Here is a 6,733-nt window from a genome sequence, read left to right on the forward strand (position 1 = left end):
GCGAGAGAGAGAGAGAGAGAGAGAGAGATGCACACATATATATACAGAAATAATGAAAAAAAACTTGCACTCCGTCGATTACGACAAGGGATTTCAGTTGATCCGATCAACGGAACAGCCCGGTCATGAAATTAACGTGCAAGTGGCTGACCACACCACAGACATGTGTACCCTTAACGTACTTCTCAACGAGATTCAGCATGAATCAACTCCTCTCCCCTCTTTCTGAAAGAAATCGGCTGTACTCAGTCCTAGAGAAGCTAGAGAGTTTAAAATGCCCAAGAAAACTGCATGTCACGAAGACAAAAGTGTGACGGTCGGCCGGCGGTCGCCCCGCCGGTTGCCGCCGCGTACCCGCACAGTCGATCGGAGCGGCCGAATTCAGACCGACGCTTAAGCGGCGGAAGACGGTCGGGCGGTGGACCTCGCCGGCGAACCGCAGGTGTGATCGAAAGGCCGTCGTCTCGGCAGCGGTACCGACCGCGAGTGTGTGTGTCCGTGTGTTACGCACGCTAGGAGACGTTAGGACACGCAGCCGAGGCGCTCGACGGATGACCGGTAATTGAGTGCAGAAGACAAAATAAAGCATATATGTATTTTGTTTCTCTGTTCAAGCTCACGATATCATGTGACGTCAAGACTTGATAAATTGATTTAAGCGAGAGAAAACTCCACATCAACTGCACTCCTGTCCAGATGTGATGTTATTCAGAACCAAGATGAAGTCAAGATGTTTGAAGGCAGGTCTAAATGTAATGGATAACCGAGACTTCTATTCCGTTCGTCTGTAACACTGGACTAGGCACTTTTCGTACCACTCGATCCAGTTCTTTAGGTTCTCTCAATCTGCCGGAATCAGTTACGTTATGTTAGGGTACACACGCCATAACACTTCAAAGATGGAGATCTAACGGCTACCCTCGCTTGGTTCAATCCACTTTGCAGAGCAGTTTCACTGAAGATAGCTGCTGTGCATGTTATAGCTTCTTGTTCCCACAGCTGAGAGCTGGATGCCAGGTGGATGACTTGTTCTCAAAGGAACACAAGTGCATCCACCAGAAGTGGAAAAGGAGTACTCGAGACCCTTTAAAGTCCCCGACATTGGTGGGGAAGAGAGGCGGTATTCAGTAAGCTCGAATGTTAAAGCAAGCGGCGGTCAGATCTCGTTTACAAGACATTGGTTGATATGAGGTATCTCTCTTTAAGCAACGATACCTTCTCTTTAATGTTCCTGTTCTTTGTCTTGCTTTTCATGTCCGGTAGAATTGTTATCTGCTCATTTTCGATAACATCCACAGGTTTATATTCATACACTGTTTCTATCTGTTCTATATGGCGTTTTATACAATTGCCAGCGTATAAGTGACATAACTTTGCCGTGTCTTCATCTTTTATAATGTTCTTGTACCAAGTTCTTGCACTATGATTGTAAATGGTCTACAACCTTTTCTCTTCCAACACAAAATTGTCATAATGGTAATAAATCTTTTTTTTTTATCTATGTCGTCTGATTGTTTGTGCTCTTATGGGGGCCGCCATTGTAGTACCTTTGGTGGATTTCTTTCTATCTTCTTTCCTTTAGTGGCTGCTGCAAATGACTGGTATCCTTTCCAGGGGAAGAAATAGAGAGAAATTCCCTTCTCATATGTTCGACACTGCATCGTTTTCTATTAATCACCAGCTCTATGAGTCGTCTCCATGTGAGCCCCATGGAGTTATATAATGTCTGTTTGGTTTGGTGTACATGTTTACATTACATACTGGAATATTTCTTCACACGTGCAATCACGGGCATGTTGAATACAGTGTTCTTAAAGAAAAAATGCATGCATCGTCGTCGTCGTCGTCGTCATCGTCATCATCATCATCATCATCATCATCATCATCATCATCATCATTTGGAAGTGTATTCGCAGCCAACCACATGCCTACTTGAGATTTATGACCTCCGATATTAGAAACAGTGAATAATACATTCCTATTGCGTATATATATATATATATATATATATATATATATATATATATATACACATAAATACATACTTACATACATGTATACACACGCGTGCACGCATACATATAAATGACATTATTTGTCAATATATATGCTAAGGAGCAACGTTTGTTGTTTTGAGAATATTGCCATCAATTAAGCACATTAATTTATTTCCGTCCTTATAGCAAGAGCTTGCGACGGGAAGTTTCAATTCACTTAATATGCATGTACGTACGAGAATCTTATCGAGAATCTTGGCTGCGAATAACTGGTATCCTCTCCAGGGGAAGAAATAGGGAAATTCTCTTCTCATATGTTCGACACTGCATCGTTTTCTATTAATTACCAGCTCTATGAGTCGCCTCCATGTGAGCCCCATGGAGTTATATATGTCTGTTTGGTTTGGTGTACATGTTTACATTGCATGCTGGAATATTTCTTCACGTGCGCAATCACGGGTTTGCATGTTGCCTGTCCATGATTTCGTCCGTCAGTGTGTATGTGTGTGTGTATGTTTAATTACACACACACATACACACTGATCCTGACAGACACACGGATACACATGAGGTGGGGATGAAGAGAGGGGTGGAAATAGAGTCAACTGTTTGTTTCAAACTGTTCCCTTTGATAATATTAACAGGAAATTGTTTAGGTTTTAAAATTAATTGAATTTTATTAATAGGAAACTACAAAGTCACCCTCTTCCCGCCACCCACTTACCCATGCACACCCACATTAATACACACACAAATACTCACACTCACCCACTCATTCTCACACACACACATTTACAAAAACGCACACACTTATGCGTACATATACGCTCACACTCACGTTCACACACACACACACATTTGATATTCTTTTGTTTCATTTCTTCTAAAGATATTTCAGGCAAGTCGAATGTCCGTAGAGTGGAGGTGAGTGGCATGAACTGACCAGTAGAGAAGTGGGACGTAGTGACCGGATAGAGAAAGAAAATGGGAAAAAATTAACCAGTAGAATGGTGGAAGATTTGACCAATAGGGAAAAAGTGGTGTGAATTGACCAGTAAAAAATTTAGGTTCGATTAATTAGTGGAAAAATAGGGCAAAGTGACCAATAGAAAGGGACGTGAATTGGCCAGTAGGAAGGAATAGTAAAAATATTTTTAGCCCGACAGTAATCCTCTATAGAACGCTAAAGTGGAACTTCCACCGACAATATTGCCCGACTGGCAGACGGCTGTGAGCAGCTGAAGAAAATGTAAGTGCCTGGTACCCAGTCTCAGCTTATGTTTGATCCAAGACTTCAGCTCTGTCAAAGAGAAGAACTGTGCAACTGCTTGTCTGACAAACGGTGACCGCACCTGCTCTCCATCCAGGAATTGCTAAGATATCGCAGTCTCAGCGCATGTTGTTTTGCACATCATCAGCTATGACATGCCCAGCCCTCCATTCAGTGGTGATTGACCACAAACGGAGTGTCTGACCAGTGGAATACATTCTTTCCGCAGAAAACTGAAGATCAGGTAAGACGTGAGTGGCGCAAGTTATGTTGGATAACATATGATGGCGTTTGCCACCGCCGCCCAACTTTTCAGGGAAAACCTTTTCGTTATGTCTTCCCAGTTCTTTTCTACTAGAGATCAAAACCGAGTCATTTAATGTGTCCGCCTGTCCAGTGTCCTCGACGCCAACGGACAGCAGTACCTGCCCCTCCAGGGTCCGAACTTCAAGACCACCGACTTTTCTTGGCTGATGTTTGCTCCTGCCATCGCCTCATTCCAATCACTTCAATGTCCCAAGTGTCCGAGAGTAATGTCGCCCGTGTATGCCTGCACGGATCTTCCGCATTCTAGTTCGCATTCTAGTCTCCGGTTTCCACTGTCATTGGTCAGTACATACAGAAGAGACGAAAGAGCACTGGGCTGATGTAATTTACTAATTACCTACCTTAAAATTGCTGGCTAGTGCCAAAATTTGAAACTATTTCTCACTGTCCATAGCGTGTATATGACAGTTACCTGTCCGTAACGTGAATATAAAGGATATCTGACCATAACATGGATATGAAGGACAATGTTTATAGTCTAAATATGAAGAATAGTAAACATCGCTTAAATATAGAGGACGTTGTCCACAGTTAGAATGTGAGGTAGGATGTCTGATGTTCCTTGCTGTGATTATTAGACTGTTAGGACTAATATAATTGATGTTTAGCTTGAATTTCAGTGAGTTGATGTTGTAGGGGAAAATGACAAATAAGGTAGCGGCGGAATTTCATTTGGCAGTGGGTCTAAGACGGCGGCATTAAGAAATGTTTAGTACGGAGATTAGGAAGTGAATATGATGTAAATTTTGAGAAAGAACGTAAGGGTCATGGGATGAGGGCAGTGAAGAGGTAACTGGAGAGACACCAATATAATAGGGAACTTCTTAATCGTTCGACCAGCTAGAAGCGCTACTCAAGTATCCCTCCAGCCTATTGAGAACTGGTGTGTATATATAAATGTATATATATATATATATATATTGCAAGTGAAAAATCCTGTACGCGACGGAAAAAGAACCACACGCAAGATGACAGAAACTGTAACAAAATCCCCTTTTTTACTCTTTTCTTTTCCTATATTTTCTCTCTCTTAACTCAGTACGAGCGAAATTTTGCTGATCCAAATTTTTTTATTCTTCGCCGATCATTTTTGATATTATTGAATTTTTTAAACATTTAATCATTTAAATATGCTGATCCACATTTTTTATATTCTTCGCCGAAATTTTGTGAACATTTAATCATTTAAACATATTTTTTACTTCACAATTTAAAATTTTTAAAATCCCATTCGTTTATACCGTGACTTGTTTCAATCATTTGACTGCAGCCTTGCTGGAGTACCGCCTTTAGTCGAGCAAGTCGACCCCAGGAGTTATTCTTTGTAAGCCTAGTACTTATTCTATCGGTCTCTTTTGCCGAACCGTTAAGTTACAGGGATGTAAACACACCAGCATCGGTTGTCAAGCGATATCGGGGGGACAAACACACACACACACACACACACACATACACACACACACACACACACACACACATATATATATATATATATATATATATATATATATATATATATATATATATATATATATATATATACATATACATATATATACGACGGGCTTCTTTCAGTTTCCGTCTACCAAATCCACTCACAAGGCTTTGGTCGGCTCGAGGCTATAGTAGAAGACACTTGCCTAAGGTGCTACGTAGTGGGACTGAACCCGGAACCATGTGGTTGGTAAGCAAGCTACTTACTACACATCCACATATATATTCATATGTATGTGTATGCATTTGTATGCATATATATATATGTATATATATATATATAAGGCAAATAAGAAAATGGAGAGGATAATCAATCCACAAACATCAGCTTGTAAACATTCATTTAGATCTATTTTTTAATTTATTACAATCATATGTGTAAGTAATCAAAATATGCAAATGAAATAAGCAAATAAACAAGTAAATAGATAGATAAATAAAAATAAATAAATGAGTGAAAAAATACCTTGCCTTATAAATTCTGGGTAAATTTCTGTTTTACCCCCACTCATACGTAGTATTCAATCGCGACACTCCCCTGCAATAGCTAGCACTTGGATATAAATACATAGGTATACATACAGTAGTATATTGGATATTTATTATCCCTTAGATGGCTGCTTAACCTGTAACTCATATAGACATATATATATATATATTCAGACACACACATATATACATATATATATATAAATATATGCATATATATATATATATATATATATATATATATATGTAAACCATGTTGGCAAAATAACATAGTCTGCCATAGACACCTGTGCTTTGGTTCTTTCTTTCTTTTTCTTTTCTTCCTTTTTTTTTGTCACTTTTGCTATGAATTAAATTAATGAATTCAACGGGATACACCGTCTGCAAGTAGTTGGGTTCAGCATATTATCCTCCATTTTCTAATTGTTACACAAATTTTGGGTAAAACCTCCATTTTTACCCACTCCCATTGATTGCACCTAGTATAGCACTAGTGTAGCAATAATTGGGTACCCTCCCAGCAGTATACTGAATAGATACTATCCCTTAGTGGGTTGAACCCCCAACCCCTAACTCTCTCACGTTATATATATATACATATATGCACAAACATATATACATATGTGCATGAGTGAATATGTATATATACAGTGTGTGTGTGTGTGTGTGTATAATATATACATATAAGTACACGGACGCGTGTGTGAATTTGTTATATGATTGTGTATGTATGTGACAGTGAATGCTTGAGAGAGCATACAGGACCGTGAACATTTCGATATTTTGCAGATTATATCATGAAATAAATCCAATTTACTATTAGTCCAGATAAACTTATATTTTTGTCTTGGTTAGTTGACATTCGTGTCAAGAAAAAAGTGAAATGGATTTTGCACAAAATCATTTTTGCTTTTACATGAAAACATAGTAACAATGACTCCAAGATTGCCTTAGATTCAACGAGTCTTTCGCAATTAAGTCACTTTTTTCTCGTTACAAGTCATTTAAATCGACGTTTATATGTATATGTATGTATGTGACAGGTACATATGTACATATAAATGTATGTGTGTGCACACACACACATACACACACACACACACACACACACACACACACACACACACACACACACACACACACACACACACACACA

Source organism: Octopus bimaculoides, chromosome 2, assembly GCF_001194135.2.
Source record: "Octopus bimaculoides isolate UCB-OBI-ISO-001 chromosome 2, ASM119413v2, whole genome shotgun sequence".
NCBI classification, from domain to species: domain Eukaryota; kingdom Metazoa; phylum Mollusca; class Cephalopoda; order Octopoda; family Octopodidae; genus Octopus; species Octopus bimaculoides.